This window comes from Rhinolophus ferrumequinum, chromosome 14 (assembly GCF_004115265.2).
Source record: "Rhinolophus ferrumequinum isolate MPI-CBG mRhiFer1 chromosome 14, mRhiFer1_v1.p, whole genome shotgun sequence".
Classification (NCBI taxonomy): domain Eukaryota; kingdom Metazoa; phylum Chordata; class Mammalia; order Chiroptera; family Rhinolophidae; genus Rhinolophus; species Rhinolophus ferrumequinum.
The window spans coordinates 9,318,858-9,334,232 of NC_046297.1; positions in this window are offsets into that span (position 1 = coordinate 9,318,858).

Consider the following 15,375-nt stretch of genomic DNA (forward strand, 5'->3'; position numbering starts at 1 on the left):
AGTTTGACTTCCCCCGGAAACTGGTTCCATTATCTCGCTGACTTATAAAGATTCTTGTTGGACTCATGTTGAAAACGAAACCCCTTCAAACACTGTGATGTCAGTGTTATGTAAAATTGGACAACTTTGACGGTGACTAGGAGACTTGGGAGTGAGAAATAGGGAATCATGGCTAGGAGACCAGGAAAGGACCTGAAAAAAAATGTGATTCAGCTCGTTCATCTCTCAGGTAAGGGACCTGGAACACACACACTTTCTTTTTATCTACGGAGGCCATGTGTTAATGAATGGTTTTCTTCTGCTTCTTCTCATTTTTATGCTCATTTTAAATATTCATGTGTCTTCAGTAGGCTTTAAATATTTAAAACTTGGAGTCTCACATGTTGGAATGAATAAGAATTCAGTTTTGGTGATTTTGTTCAAATAACCAAATTTTCCTTCAAGGTAGATTTCTAATTTTTTTCTCTTTACAATACCACATGTTAAATATCTCAGAAAGTGTGCAAAGTTAGAACCTCATGGAGAGAAAAGCCTTAGTGGCTATACTTTTGTTTCTGCTATGTAAGTACTGCTGAATAAAGCTGACTTTTGTTTGTGGCTGCTTTTCATGGTGCCTTCCATCTCGACAATACAGTTGATTTATAAACTCTTAAAAAGAAGACATGCTTTGGAGAAAGACGTGGGCTTGGTCAGAGTGAAAGTCATGGAATAAACAACCTCTTGCAATCACTTACATTCCAAAATCATTTTCCAGGGTGATTATCAAGCCAAGAACTACAGAAACCAATGTCTGTAATTTGAACTGTACGAATCAATGCAAGGAAAAAAAAAGAAAAAGAGGGAGAGAGAGAGAGAGAGAGAGAGAGAGAGAGAGAGAGAGAGAGAAAGAAAAGCCCTACTTATCAACTCAAAAAAGACATATTTGTTTTTTAACTCCAAGGTCAACTTTCTAACCATACACTTCCATTAGAAATAACGAGGTAATAGTATAGTTAGAACGACACTTTGCTTCTTTCTCTTCTCCCTCTCCTTTATTGGATTTAAATTAACTTTTATTTAAAAATTATAATATATAAACATGCACATTAAAATTTTTAAGTTGTTAACATTTAGGTTATTATTTTGAATTTTAAGAATTAAAAAAAAAAATAGAAGCACATCAAAATGCTGAGAACACTATCCATCAATTTCTTTCCTGACAAGTAGCATGACTCTTTTCGTCTCTGTTGGCACCAGTGGCAAAGTGCCACGCTTGAAGTAGCCAAAACCTGCTGTTTCTGTAAAGATACAGCTTTGAAGGGTTATGCCAATGCTTTTGAGAAACAAAAGTGCTGAGTGAAAGCAGGAACCAGGCCTCCTGAATCATCAAAATATTGTGTTTGAGGCTTACTTTTCAATAGAGTAGTCATTCCACAAACATTTATTGAGTGTCAGCTGTGTGCCAGGAGCTGGATTTCAAAGACAAGAAAAACACAGCCCCTGCCTTACAGGAGGTTCCAGTCCTGCGGAGGACAGAGGTAAATGGACAGTACGGCCTCATATTGTAACATGCACCAAAATTGAGAAATAATAGTATTAAATGGTTAATATTTATGAGATGCTGGCCAAAGGCATAGCATTGGGCTACTAATGTCCTGAGAAAGCATGGAGAAGGGACAGGAATAGTTAGGAAGATAAAACACCCTGTTATATATGAAAAAGAAAAAAAGGAAAGACAGGGTGATATATCTGACACAAGAAATGCTGTAGGGCCAAATACTATAGAGAAAGGGCCAAAGTCAGACTGACTTCATGCCACTTTATTCTTGTTACCTCATAAAACCCTCAAGCAACAGATATTTTCGAGCCTCACCTCGGTTCCACCCTCACTCAGGCAATCAAAGAAGAAAGGGTCTGGAACAGACCAAAATGTGATTGATGAAACAAAAACCAGCTAAGAGTCTGATGCCCTTTTTCTTCACAGCAAAATGTTCCAAATCAATATGACTCGGGTATCACAGTGGATATTGACATAGTCTCATCGGAAAACATGGCTTTAGAGTCTGTAGAAATGGGTTCTCGATCCTGGCGGTGTGACCCTGGATAAGTTTCCTGAGTCTCAGTTTCTTCCTCTGTGAAATTGAACTGAGAAGACCTAGCATGCAGGGCTGCTATGGAGGAGAGTAATAAACAATGGTACCCAGCACATGGCACTCAAAGCCGGTCACTATTATTGCCAGTTTCAGTCACTCTCTAGCCTCCAGGTGGCAGCCCAACACCTGGGACCCAGCCTCAGATTTCTGAATTCACTGTGTGTGTGTGTGTGTGTGTGTGTGTGTGTGTTTCCTGGGTATGGAGCGCAACAGACCAGTCTATACTAGAGTTTCTCAGCCTTGACAAGATTGGCATTTTGGATCGGATGATTCTTTGTGTGGTGGGGGCCGTCCTGGGCATTGCAGGGTGTTTAACAGCACCCCTGTGGTCTCCCCCTAGATGCCGGTAGCACCAACCCCCCACGACAACCCAAAATGTGCCCAGACATTACCAAATGTCCCGGGGTGGGCGTGGGGCCAAAGTGGCCGCCGGTGGAGAACCACTGCTTTACATGTGGATCTTGTATTCCTCTTATTGCCAACCAAACAGTCGTGGAGAAGGGAACGGCATTTAGCCTACATCATGTTAAAGGTTCCCCAAATCTGCTGGCTCCACACAAAAACCTGCTTCAAAGGACAGACTTTGCCAGTGTTATCTGCAGGCTTCCCCTCACACGCTCAGTAGCACAATGCTCTTGGTTTTTTTGAGGCCAAAATGCTGTTTCCAGAACAATCTCAGGCTCCAGGCTTTCTGACCCAGCGACACCTCTGTCCCCCTCACAATCTGCTCTCTTGTCTGCGTTTGTGCACAGTGACACTGTGACGCTCTCATCCCCTTCATCTCGCTGGGCTCCTTTTCTCATTCCCCCCCAACAGACACACGCTTGACCTCTCTCTTGTTCCCCAGGATGTCTCTGTGCTCGGCCCCACCCCCCAGCTGAAAGAGCCTCCCACATCCTTCCTGCCTGGTCACCCCGGTCTCTTCCTTACAGATCCTTTTCCAAACCCGACTCCGCAGGGACATCTCTCCTAACTCTGTCTAGCGATCTCTCTTTCCTCCAGCAACTTTCCCAGGACCATATCTATCGACCCCTCGATGAAACACATTCTGAAAGAGCATCATTTGATAACATGCCCCGTGGAGTTACAAGTGATTTCATTAAATGCAAACGCTCCCTGCTCTGCATCCTTTTTCTGAGCTGCCTTTGCACAGCCGTTGTGCCGAATTCCATAGGTGTCTCTGATATTGATCTTGGACAAGGTCTACTGATATTTCAAAAATTAATATCTGTACATTAGATGGTTGGCTATTCGCAAAGTCCATTTAATATCGGACATAAACCACAGAATCAAACCACGGGCCATGTGCTCTCAAACTGACCTGTGTCGGTTTTGCGCTCTGCTTTGCTCCAAATCCATTTTGTTTCCCAGACTCCTCCCTTTTTTCCTGGCATTTAGCTCTCTAGTTTATGACAGTTTCTTATAGACCTCAATTCTTGCTGTAAAGTTATAAGTAATTTTTAATGGGGGGGGAGACGTATAAGAAAGGGATAGGAAGTAAAGAAAGGGATGGAAGTGGCTGGTGGAATGAAGGCTTTGGCGGACAAGCATGTATCTCATATTGATGACTCACATTAAAACATATTCATGTTTTCTCAGGTTTATTAATGCATTTCATTGCGCCAATAACATCTTCAAAGACCACCAAGCACGCTTTCAGGAAGAGGTTTGGGCACATCCTGTGCTTAATGAACCCGTCACAAAAATGCCTTACTCGGTGTAGTCAGCCTGGCTTTTCCTTCTGTGTTAAAATATAGAACAGACCACTGAGTTTTTACGTTGTTGTTTTCTTAATTCCCTGCTGCACAAATTTTGGCATCCTGGTTTTCATGAAGTTTACACCTGATGATGTATGTGTCTACGAGTCATCCAGCAAGTTCAACCCGTTTTCCTGATGGAAAGGGAATGGGCGGTCCAGGGGCTCACTTCGTTGAGTTCTTGCTCTTGCGTTCCTAAAGCTATACTCTTCTCCCTCCTGTGTCCTCCATCGTTGACCCCATTCATTCGTGGAAATCCATGCAGTATTTCTGTGACCTTTGCCCACGGTACCTCTAGGGGTGCTGATTTTTGTGAACACCTTTTCTGCTTGCGTAGATAAGTTTTTAAGTCTCTCAGCACGCTTGCTGCTTACTCTCTTGAGAACATCTTAGTTCCGTACGTATCAGTTCATCTTCCCGCGTTAATATCTTAATAGAGCTCTGGAGTATAAACTGACCTGAAAACCACTTTTTAGACACTAGCAACAGGGCAAAGATTTGAGCTGAGGGCTGCCTCGCTTTCATCTTCGTTTACCGTGGCTGATGCCCGTCTGAACATCCGAACTGGGTTTAAATCTCCACTTGGCCATTTGCTAGAGGTGTGATTTGGCGCAAGGCAGAATCACGCCTTTGTGTCTCTACGAAATGCATTTCAGAGGGTTCTCATATCCAAACTGGTGATGGACCTGTATTATTCCATTGAAAGGTTTTGTCTCCCACTCAATAGTTCATTAAAACAGTCAGTCACCTTTCCCTACTCCTTCCACCCTGGGAAGAGGCTAACGGTACTCTGACTCTGACGCAGTGGTTTGCAAAATATTTGTTATGCCCCCCCCCCGCCAGGATGTGAAAAAACTTTGTAACCTTCTGCTGAAAAAAAAACGTTGTGTCTAAAATGTCTTATCAGTAATGTAATTTGATGCAAAGGATACGATTTCTATTATAGCACAGATATGGGTACTTAAAAGTCACACTATTATATTACTCTTTTTAATATATTCACCGAACTACGAATACCACAGTGATTTCATAAGCACTGTCACTTGATCAAAACAACATACACATATGAAAATTTTAAATACCTAATTATTAAACATAAGACATACAATTATATTGGAAATGTATGTCAGTGTACCACATTCTAACCACGGTGCTTGTAGGCATTGAAGTAAATTCCAGGAAAGGAGCTTCTTTTTGGGGGGAATGGAGGTGAGTGGTTGCAGGTGGAGAAGAGTCTCAGAATTGGGCCAAAATGACACCTCAGTCCTGTCCCAGTGGCTACCTTCTTACGCAGGTCACTTACCTTTTGTGTCCCATCTTTGTAAACTGGAGATAACACAAAGTCTGACAATTAAGTTCGTGAACTCATCCTAGAAAAAGTGCTACATGCCTCATTGCGGAATATCACTACAGTCACCTTCGAAGGACTCCCCTTGGGAAGCTATGCACCGACGCCAGCATCTAGTCCACCCTTCAAAGCAATTTTGGAACTCTTTTTCTGGAATGGCCATCAGAACTGTCCTCATATTACCCTTGATGTCCTGAATGTCATTAAAATGTCTTCCTTTCAATATTTCTTTTATCTTCTCGTAAAGAAAGAAGTCATTGGGGGCCAGATCAGGTGAGTAGGGAGGGTGTTCCAAGACAGTTAGTTGTTTACTGGCTAAAAACTCCCTCACAGACAGTGCCTGGTGAGCTGGTGCATCTCGTTATGCAAGAGCCATGAATTGTTGGCGAAAAGTTCAGGTCGTCTAACTTTTTCACAGTCTTTTCAGCACTTCCAAATAGTAAACTTGGTTAACTGTTTGTCCAGTTGGTACAAATTCATAATGAATAATCCCTCTGACATAAAAAAAAGGTTAGCAACATCGTTGCAACAAGTTTGCAAACTTCATTGTTAGATCTCATATGACACATGCCCTGTTTCCTGCCCAGAGTTGTAGAAAGGCTAACCTAAGACGAGGTAAAAGAGCTTTGTGTGCATGAAAAGCAAAACACAATTGTTAATTACTGTTATTAGTTAAGGAGGGAAATGCCCTTCTGAAATGTTGGCCTCTGAGGCCTGGAATTTAAATTGCAGTTTGATAATTATAACGCTTGTTTAATCTGATCTGAACCTGATGTGTCCTGGTATCACTCTAGGCTTATTGGTATCCAAGACATTAAAATAAATTTAATTCTCTAAAGAAAAAAATAAGGGTCACTTGGGGATCCTTGAAGTAATCTTAAAAATACAATTAAAAGGATTTCTATAAGCTTAAATGATTCAGTGTTCACTCTCACGGGAAGTTAGCTCTCAGCCCCCAGCGAGGCCCTGGAAACCAGGGAAGGCAAACCACCCACTCGTCAACCAGGAATGAATTTGTAAATCAAAGGGCCACACCCTGTGTGCTCACAGCCAAGCAGCTTCTGAGAGAGAGAGAGAGAGAGAGAGAGAGAGAGAGAGAGAGAGAGAGAGAGAGAGAGAGAGAACTCTCTAAAGAGTAAACAAGGAAATAAACAAGTGAGGGAAGAAGGGAAAAGAAAAAAAATAGAAGAATGCAGCACGTTTGAAGTCTGCCGTCTTGATTCCATCAGTTAAATCCCCTGGAGAACACACAAAGTGAGCTGGGTGGGTTTGTCATCCGGCCCTGGGTGTGTCTGGGTGAGGAGGTGGAGGTGAGCGGGGGCCTGAGCGCTACTGACAGACCCCACATCTCAGCTACGCTTTGAAGTTGACCTGACCGTCCTTTCATCGAGTCCTCAATATCGCAGTGGCTATAATTTAAACTTGAAACAGGAACAAAGTGTTTTTACTATTGAGTAAATCCTCTGTTAGAAGAGCAGATTCTCCCCAGGCAGATGGCGTCTCTCTCTCTTCTTCTCTTCTTGGTGGTGAGTTTAGCTACCACGTTTCACACACAAAATTTGGAAATCCATCGGTCCATAGAACAAGTCAACAAAACATACATCAGGACTGCTTATGGGGTCTAAACAACGATAGTAACCGTTTCTGAAGTCTCCCTCCCTTCCTTCCTTTTCTTTCCTTCTTGCTTCCTTCCTTCCTTCTCGTTCTTTCTTCCTTCTTTTTTTCCTTGGAAAAATGATTTTTCATTCTTTGGCTTTCTTATAGAGCGAATACAATAGTATTAGAAATGTAATGGTCATTACAAAACATTAAGAAAAATACAGACAAGCAAACACAGAAAATCAAAATAAAAACATATAGATTGCTTCCTCCAAAAATAATCTCAACATTCTGGTGAAAATTCTTCCAGATTGTCCATACACCTGTCTCTCTCTCATTTTGTGTGCAGTCAAAACCGAGTATCTTATTTCCCTGAATTTGACCCAATTCTGAATAGAATCTTCTACTGTCTTCCTCAGTAGAGGTACTTTAGTGTTTCCTACAAGGAGCAAACTCCAGGACCATGTAATACAACGTGATTTTCAGAACAGAGTTACCCGAGGTCTGTACTAAAGTTTCTGTTCACGAGGATGATTTGGGGTTAAAATTTAAAGGGTCTGAGTAGATGCTGAAATCGGAGCTTTCTGAGCAGGTATGTCTGATCTTGACCCACATGGTATACGACTGAGAAGTGTGAACATGTCCATCATAAATAACCTCCTCCCCAGCTCTCTCTGGTCCCTACACTTTCCAAGACCCATTATTCTTGGTGCTACAGGAATTCTGGGAAGATTCTCTAATGGAAACGTGCCTGCTTATAGATATCACACCAAACCGTTGTCAGGCATCTAATAACACCCCAACTTGTAATAGCTCACCAGTTTTTGGGAAGAGAGGAAGCCCTTGACAACGGTATGGGTGGGGGTGGAGGAAGTGAGGGAGAATAGAGACTTGTGGAGAGGGAAAGTTAGAAAAGATTCTGAGGATAGGGACTGTCTCCTGCACGTTGAGTGTTCCCATCACAAGGACAGAAAGCCACTCAATGTTGTAGGCCTGTGCACACACACACAAGAGGGAGGGAGGAAGGATTATTGCAAAGATCCAATCTTCTTAGAATCATGAGGACATGAAATGAAGTATAGCAGGTCTTGGGCAGTTCAGGAACAGAAATCCCTCTCTTCCTTCCCTGCTTCTCTTGTTCCTCTACCTCTTCACACATCTTCTCATCACTCACTTGGCATCTGGTCCCAAATGGTCTCAGGCCCTAACGTCACAACAATCCTGGTCCAGCACGTAGCACAGCTGACAATGATTTCTCTGTCTCTTAATTCAAATGCCCTAGAGTGGTGACTCCTAAATCTGCCTGACCGTTGAAGTCACTCAAGGCTTTGTAAAACACAGATTCCTGGAGTCCTGTCCCAGATGACATCTCTCAGGAGGAGTAGTAGATCAGACCAGCTCTATTTGGGCAGACTCTGTCATAGCTGCTGAGGGGTTGCCCAGGGGCCAGGCATCCATTCAGGGATGCTGATTTTGGCCAGGGTGGCTGAGCCTCAAGTGTTACATGGAGTCACTTCAGGGTAGTGATTGGGACAGTCACCATAAGGCATATCTGTTCCAGGGCTGCTTGCAATCCATTCTCTCTGTATATTTAAACTCCCTAACATAACTCAGGTTATGCTCCCTCCAGGTTACAATCCTTCAGTTGATCCCCTATCTTGTTAGATAGAGATCAGACTCCCTAACGCGGAGAGAGAGGTGAAGGCTGGAATCCATTTACAAAAAATCGAGTAAGAATGAGAAATACTAAGAGCAGCAATGAGTACCTGGGAAGCTGGGTTCTGGTTCGGATTCTGCACAACCCTGTCGGTCTTGAAACTTCTCTCGCCTCAGGTACCTTGCTGAAAAAGTGTATGGTTGGATAAGATGACCTCTAACTCTCCGGGCTTTAACATTCGGAGATTTCTTGGGTCTGTACCACTCCTCTGAGGACAACACATCATTCCAGGGTTGGGAGTGGGATCTGGTTGGAGCAACTTGGGACCTTGTGTGCAAGATCTTGACCAAATCTTAGTGGCACAGACAACAAACAAAACCAATATGCTCTTTCTGGTTAACGTGGCCACAATCAAATGGTTCTAGTGAAAATCAGGACTCTGAAACTGTTCTTTTAAAAGAATCACTCCAAAGCTTGCTTATGGCTGTGTCCAGGTTTTAGGTCGGTGAGTATAAGGCGAGTGCTGAGAAAATTCAGTCCCAAACTAACTGCGAGAATTGTGTAAGTAAAAATAATGGGAAACGGACTACCAAGAGAAAATTACAAGTTTCTATGGATGACTGGTCACATTACAGCTCATAATAGTCATCTGTAGGGTAGCTGAAATAGTGTGTCAACAATTCATTGGTTGGATGATTATAATGACTCTTGTAAGTTGATGAAGAGGCTTGAATTGCCATTTTTAAAGCGAATTTAGAAATACTTCATTCCTTTGCACCGGACAGTGGCTGTCCCTCAGGTCAACAGTGGCATCCATCACTTTAACATAATTGAGCCTCTAACAAATTCAAACCAATTCACAGCAGGAGACAGAGGCCAATGGCTGGATGGAAGATTGCTCAAAGACTCTGTCATCTGATGGGAACCCCAATGAAACCTTCCATCTACTTTCCTGTTTGCCCCCATTGTGCTAGAATGCTTCTCTTCTCTCTCATCTTTGAACCCGCTAAGAAATTCGACCTTTACCAAAAATGCTGTCCTGTCTTCTTGCTGGATGGATAAGGTCTGATGACTACTGATTCTTCACGCTTCATTAATCACTCCATCTTCTATGCTTCCATGTCATCTTATAAATACTATTATTATAAGAGTTCAAGTATTAGTTATGGCTAGCTGCCCCTCTGGATTGTATCTTTGTATCTCTCACATGTTAATAAATATGTAGAGAACAAGAATTGGAAGAAAGAAAGAAAAGAATTGTATTGATGACCCGGGTGGGGGATAGTTATCATCTCATAAGGACTTTTGCACCAATTTATTTCATAACAGTTAAAATACTACACATTGACAAAGAAAATCTATTACAGCAGAATACAACATGGTTTGACTATTAACGGTCGAAACAGGAGAATGCTGTGTCGGAAATATTTATTTTGAACGATGGTGCTTAAGGAAAAGAAAACAAACTAGTTTAAATAGAGGAGGGTTAGGAAGTGAGGACCTGAAGAGAGATCCTGAGTGATTTAAGACGTCGTTCATATCTCTGCCGGTCAGGGTATATTTCAAAGCACATGGCCTTCTTTTTCAAAAATGTGCCCATTCTTCTGTGTTTCCATCCGAGATGGGATCACTTACAGGCTGACAGAGTAGGGAGGAGGAGGAGTAGAAAAGACAATGAGAATAAAAGATTGCCTGGAGGGATCTGAGCAAGTTGGAAGAAGGAGAGAAGGAAATTGTTATGGGTTAAATTGTGTCCTCCCCCAAATTCACGTTGAACCTCAGCAAGTTCTCATCCCCAGAACCTCAGCAAGTCGCCTTATTTGGAAATAAGGTTATTACAGATGTAATTAGTTAAAATGAGGTCATTGAAACTTGGTGGGCCCTGATCCAATAATGACTGGTGTCCTCATAAAAAGGAAAATGTCGTGCTGACTTCGGCAGCACATATACTAAAATAAAAAGGGGATAATTTGGACACAGAGACACGCATGCAGGGAAAACACTATGTCAGCACGAAGACGGCCATCTCCAAGCCAAAGAGAGAGGCCTGGGACAGGTCCTTTCCCAAAGTCCTCAGAAGGCACCAACGTGCTGGCATCTTGATTGCGGACTTGGGGCCTCCAGAACTGAGATGATCCATTTCTGTTGTTGGAGCCACCCAGCTTGCAGTTCTTTGTTACGGCAGCCCTAGGAAATTAATCTAGGAATGAAAGGGAATGTGTGTCTACCTGCAAAAGAATCATTTCCTGATAAACAGAATAAACTGAACTGTGAAATACAGAGGGGTGACCACAGCTGGTGAAAGTTCTGAGAAGACAGGACATTAATCAGTTCCCGGATTCAGCCAGCAGATGGCGCTGTTGATTGAAACAGCTCTCTGGGGTGGGAGTAGGAACCGGGTGGGTCTTGCCCATTTGTCAGGTATTTGCAAGTGGAGTAAGTATCCAGGTGATGGTAATTGCTGGATTTGCAGACTACTGCTAACTGTGGCCAGTACCCTTTGTGATTCTTGGAAGTCTGCGAAAAGGGGCTTGTGGGAAATATTTCCGGTGGTTATAATCCAGACAGGTGTGCAGTGCTGTAGGTGGGCATGGAATTGAAACTTTTGCTACATCTGACAGAAATGCAAACTCTTAGAGGGTCTGTGACTGTGGCTGTGCCTTTCTCTTTCATAGCATCTTACACAAAGTTAGAAAATGGCTGTTCTTTGTTGTAATAATGTTATCTCTTTAAGCTTACTAGAAAGAAACATCATTTTTTTTTTAAATTCACATTTTAAGCCAATAATACACACAAAGCCTGTATTTACATCTAATTAAATCTTTGAGGCATGTTTCCATTTACTTCTTAGAATTTTTTTAACCAACATTTTAACTATATATAGGGGGTGCTTATAAAACTGTGTACAAGTGGACACTGATCAACGTTGCTCAAGCAGTAGTTTGCTGTAATCAGAAGTGTCTGGACGCTGATGGGAACCACTCTGAGCATCTTTTGTAATCGCAGAAGTCAAACGTGACTTTGATTCATCTTTTGTTATCGGTATATATTGAGTACTATAATTTTAATACAGTTTTCCTTTCTAAAATGTATATATATATATTTTTGGCACCCTCTGTATATATATGAATATATATATATATCTCCAAGAAATAACAATAAGTGTTTACAAAGCACTTCCCACAACAGCTCCGTGGTGTTATCAAGGTAGATCTTACTGTCCATGTTGTACAGATGAGTTTAAGCACAAGCAGGGAATAGCAAAAAAACCCTCCTAAAACCCGGTTCTTCTCATCCTCAATTCAATATTCTCGATCACTAATTAAATGTTTAAAAATTTAAAGATTCGCTTGAAATGTAAATCAAAACCACGATGAAATATCACTTCACACCTGTTAAAATGGCAATTATCAAAAAGGAAATAAATAATAAAAGTGTTGGCGAGGATGTGGAGAAAAGGGAACCCTTGTGCATTGTTGGTGGGAATATAAATTGGTGCAGCCACTATGGAAAACAGTATGGAGGTTCCTCAAGAAATTGAAGAGAACTACCACATAGTAGGTCCGATAGTTTTGCTTCTCAGGATTTATCCAAAAGAAATGAGAACACTAACTACAAAAGATATCTGCACCCCATGTTCATTTCAGCATTATTTACAATAGCCAAGACATAGAAGCAATCTAAGTGTCCTTCGATAGACGAATGGATATAGAAGATGTGGCACATATGTACACAATGGAATATTATTCGGCCATTAAAAAAAGGGATATCCTGCCATTTGTGACAACATGGGTGGACCTAGAGGGCATTATGCCAAGTGAAATAAGTTGGATAAAGACAAATATTGCATGATCTCAGTTATATGTAGAATCTAGAAGAAGGAGGAGGAGGAGAAGGAGAAAAAGAAAAGAGAAGAGAAGAGGAAAGAAAAGAAAAAAGAAAAAAGAAAAGAAAAGAAAAGAAAAACTGAACTCATAGATACAGAGAACAGTTGCCAGAGGCAGACGGTGGGAGGTGGGTGAAATGGGTGAAGGTGGGCAAAAGGTACAAACTTCCAGTTATAACATAAAAAGTCATGTAAATAATGGATTTAATATACAGCATAGTGATTATAGTTAATAATATTGTATTGTCTATTTGAAAGTTGCTAAGAGAGTAACTCTTAAAAGTTCTCATCATAAGAAAAATAAACTTGTAACTGAAAAATATAATTTAAGGAACTGACAATAGAAAATGATCTCTCATGGTTTAATGTCTTCAGTTTTTTAGTGGCCTAACTATGCGCTATTTGTCGAGTTATCTATCATAAAGAGCCTATGAAATTTTAGTAGAAATCCAGTTGTTGATTAAATAATTAGTTCTCCTAGTAGAAAAAAAAATTAGACTCTTGAAATTGCACAGAATGGGTTTGAATGTCTCTAGTTTGGGCAAGTTATTTAATGTCATCACACTTCGATTTCCTCAACTGAAAAAATAAATAGTAATACTTGCCTCATCAGGGTCAACAAAATAAGATCCATTAAGTATTTAATATGGTTCTTGGTACCAAACAGGCCTTTATAAATGGTAGCTCCGTTATGCCCTATAAATAAGCCAGAATCTGCAGGCTTAGCGTGCAAAGAACATGTTTTCTCCCAAGCAAAAGTCTAGGATCAAGGTCAAAGTCATAATATGCAGCCGTGGACTGCCTTCACACCCACACAAGGCTGCCAGGCACGCCAGCGGGTGCACTCCCTTCCCACTTACTTCTTAGAACTAAATGGAGTAGGAACATTCTTCTCCCTCGAAGGGGCTCATTTCTCTCTGGCTTGTTGTGTGGCAGGCACTTCGTAGGGTTTTGTGCCCTTCGCGGACTTAGTGGGAGTTTTGCATGTAGGAAGAAAGAACAATTTGCTCTAAAGATCCCTGCTGTGGAGTAGAGAAGGTTGTTTTACCGTAAAAGGAGCAAATTACATGACTTCTTTAATGTCATCCAGATGATTTTCTCTCTCCTTTTCGTTTTTTAAGCTCTGCTTACAATTCCACAGTATTTCCTCGCAGTGCAGACTTCACTTGGCAGTATCCATAGCTGCGGCCTTTGTAAACAATGTTTGCAGGGCATGGGTTTTCTGGCTGCTCCTTTTTTAATTTCAGAATTCCATTTTATATGAACCCCTTACATACAGATGAATGCTATGTAGTTTACAAAGTGTTTAATGTGTATTAGTTCGTAGAATGCTAGAGCTGGATGGATTGACTAGAGGTCAGCCAGACATTTTCTATAAAGGGCCAAGTAGTAAATAGTCTAGGCTTTGCAGACCATATAGTTTTTATCTGTTGCAACTACTCAACTCTGTGCTTGTAGAGTGAAAACAGCCATAAGACAATACGTTAAAAAAAAGGGGCATGACTGTGTTCCAATAAAATTTTATTTAGGGACACTGAAATTTGAATTTCATTTAATTTCCACATGACACACAAGAATCTTTAAAAAAAATTTTCCCTTCGCTCACAGTCTATACAAAAATAGGCATAATTTGTCTATCCCTAAACTAGAAGAGTATAGTCAGAGAACAAGTGTTGGATTTGCTGGAGACCTTACAGAGCTTTAGAAGGCCTTCGTTTTATAGCTGAAATTCTGGAACACAGCGAAATTTAAATACTTTCCTCAAAGTCATACAACTGGTGAGTTATGGAGGCAAAACCATATTTTCCATCTCCTGATCCCTAATCAGATTTTTATAAACCATGTCATTCTTCAGTAATGACCGTGACTGATACGCGTCCAGGCAAGCATTACAGTGAACTTATAATTAATCTGTGGACATAAATGTCGGTCTCCAGATTAGCTCTTCTGATCTCAACGTGGAGAGACTCGGACTCTGCAAAATGACTTCCTCAACTGTGTGACTTGCAGCCTACCATTGGGGTCAAATGAAGTGTGTGAGACCTCTCTCATGACTTATATACTGCTACTTAAGTTGAATATTAGAAATTTTGAGCTGAAAGCGCCCTGGGAGAGTTTCTTGGCTCACACCTTCAAATTATATGGGAGCCACTGAGGTCCAAAGAGCCTATGTGAACTGCCCAGCGTCAACAATTGGCAGGACCTAGAAGCCAGTTCTCTGGACTCCCCGTGCATCACTGTTTTAATGATACCATATAGCCTGACACAATAGTTTATGGAAAGGAATTTTGTTACTCGTAATTAAAGCATGCCTTTTGTGTTCAAGTCCAGAGAACACATATAATAATGACTCTTAATTACCAACTCATTCTTCTATTAATATATCAGGAGCTGTACTAGACACACAAACATTATTTAATCCTTTCCTTCTTTATCTCCATTTTACAGATCAGGAAACTGAGGCTTGAAGAGCTTATCATAACTTATTTCATGTTACATCGCTAGTAAGTGATAGAGCCCCAGTTCAAATCTGCTTTTCTCTCTAAAACCTGAGCGCTTCACTTTCTGTGTCACCTCTGTTGGGTGCTTTTGTTTTAAGCCCCAGAAACGACAACAAAATGTTGTAAATTATAAGAAGGATGTATTGGGGGCTGGGGCACGAACAGGGGAAGTGTGACTTGCAGTGTCATTCAGTCCAAGCCCTGAGATCCCCGGCTCTGCCTTCCTGGCTTGATCTGCCTGATCTCAGGCTGGCTTCACGTTGCCCCGGGTGGCCTCATTCACACCCAGGAAAGGGCAAGGTGAAAGTGAATCATCTGTCAAACGAACGTCCTGATCCTGCGGCTCTGCTTGGACCAATCTCTGCACTAGTCCGTATGCTGAGGATGGGATTAATCCTCAGAACCCATCCCTAGAACGAGGAGTGAGGCTCATGCACCCAAGATAAGCTGCTGTCACATAATAGAAAGAAGGGATGCTCCTTCTGGAAAGGAAAC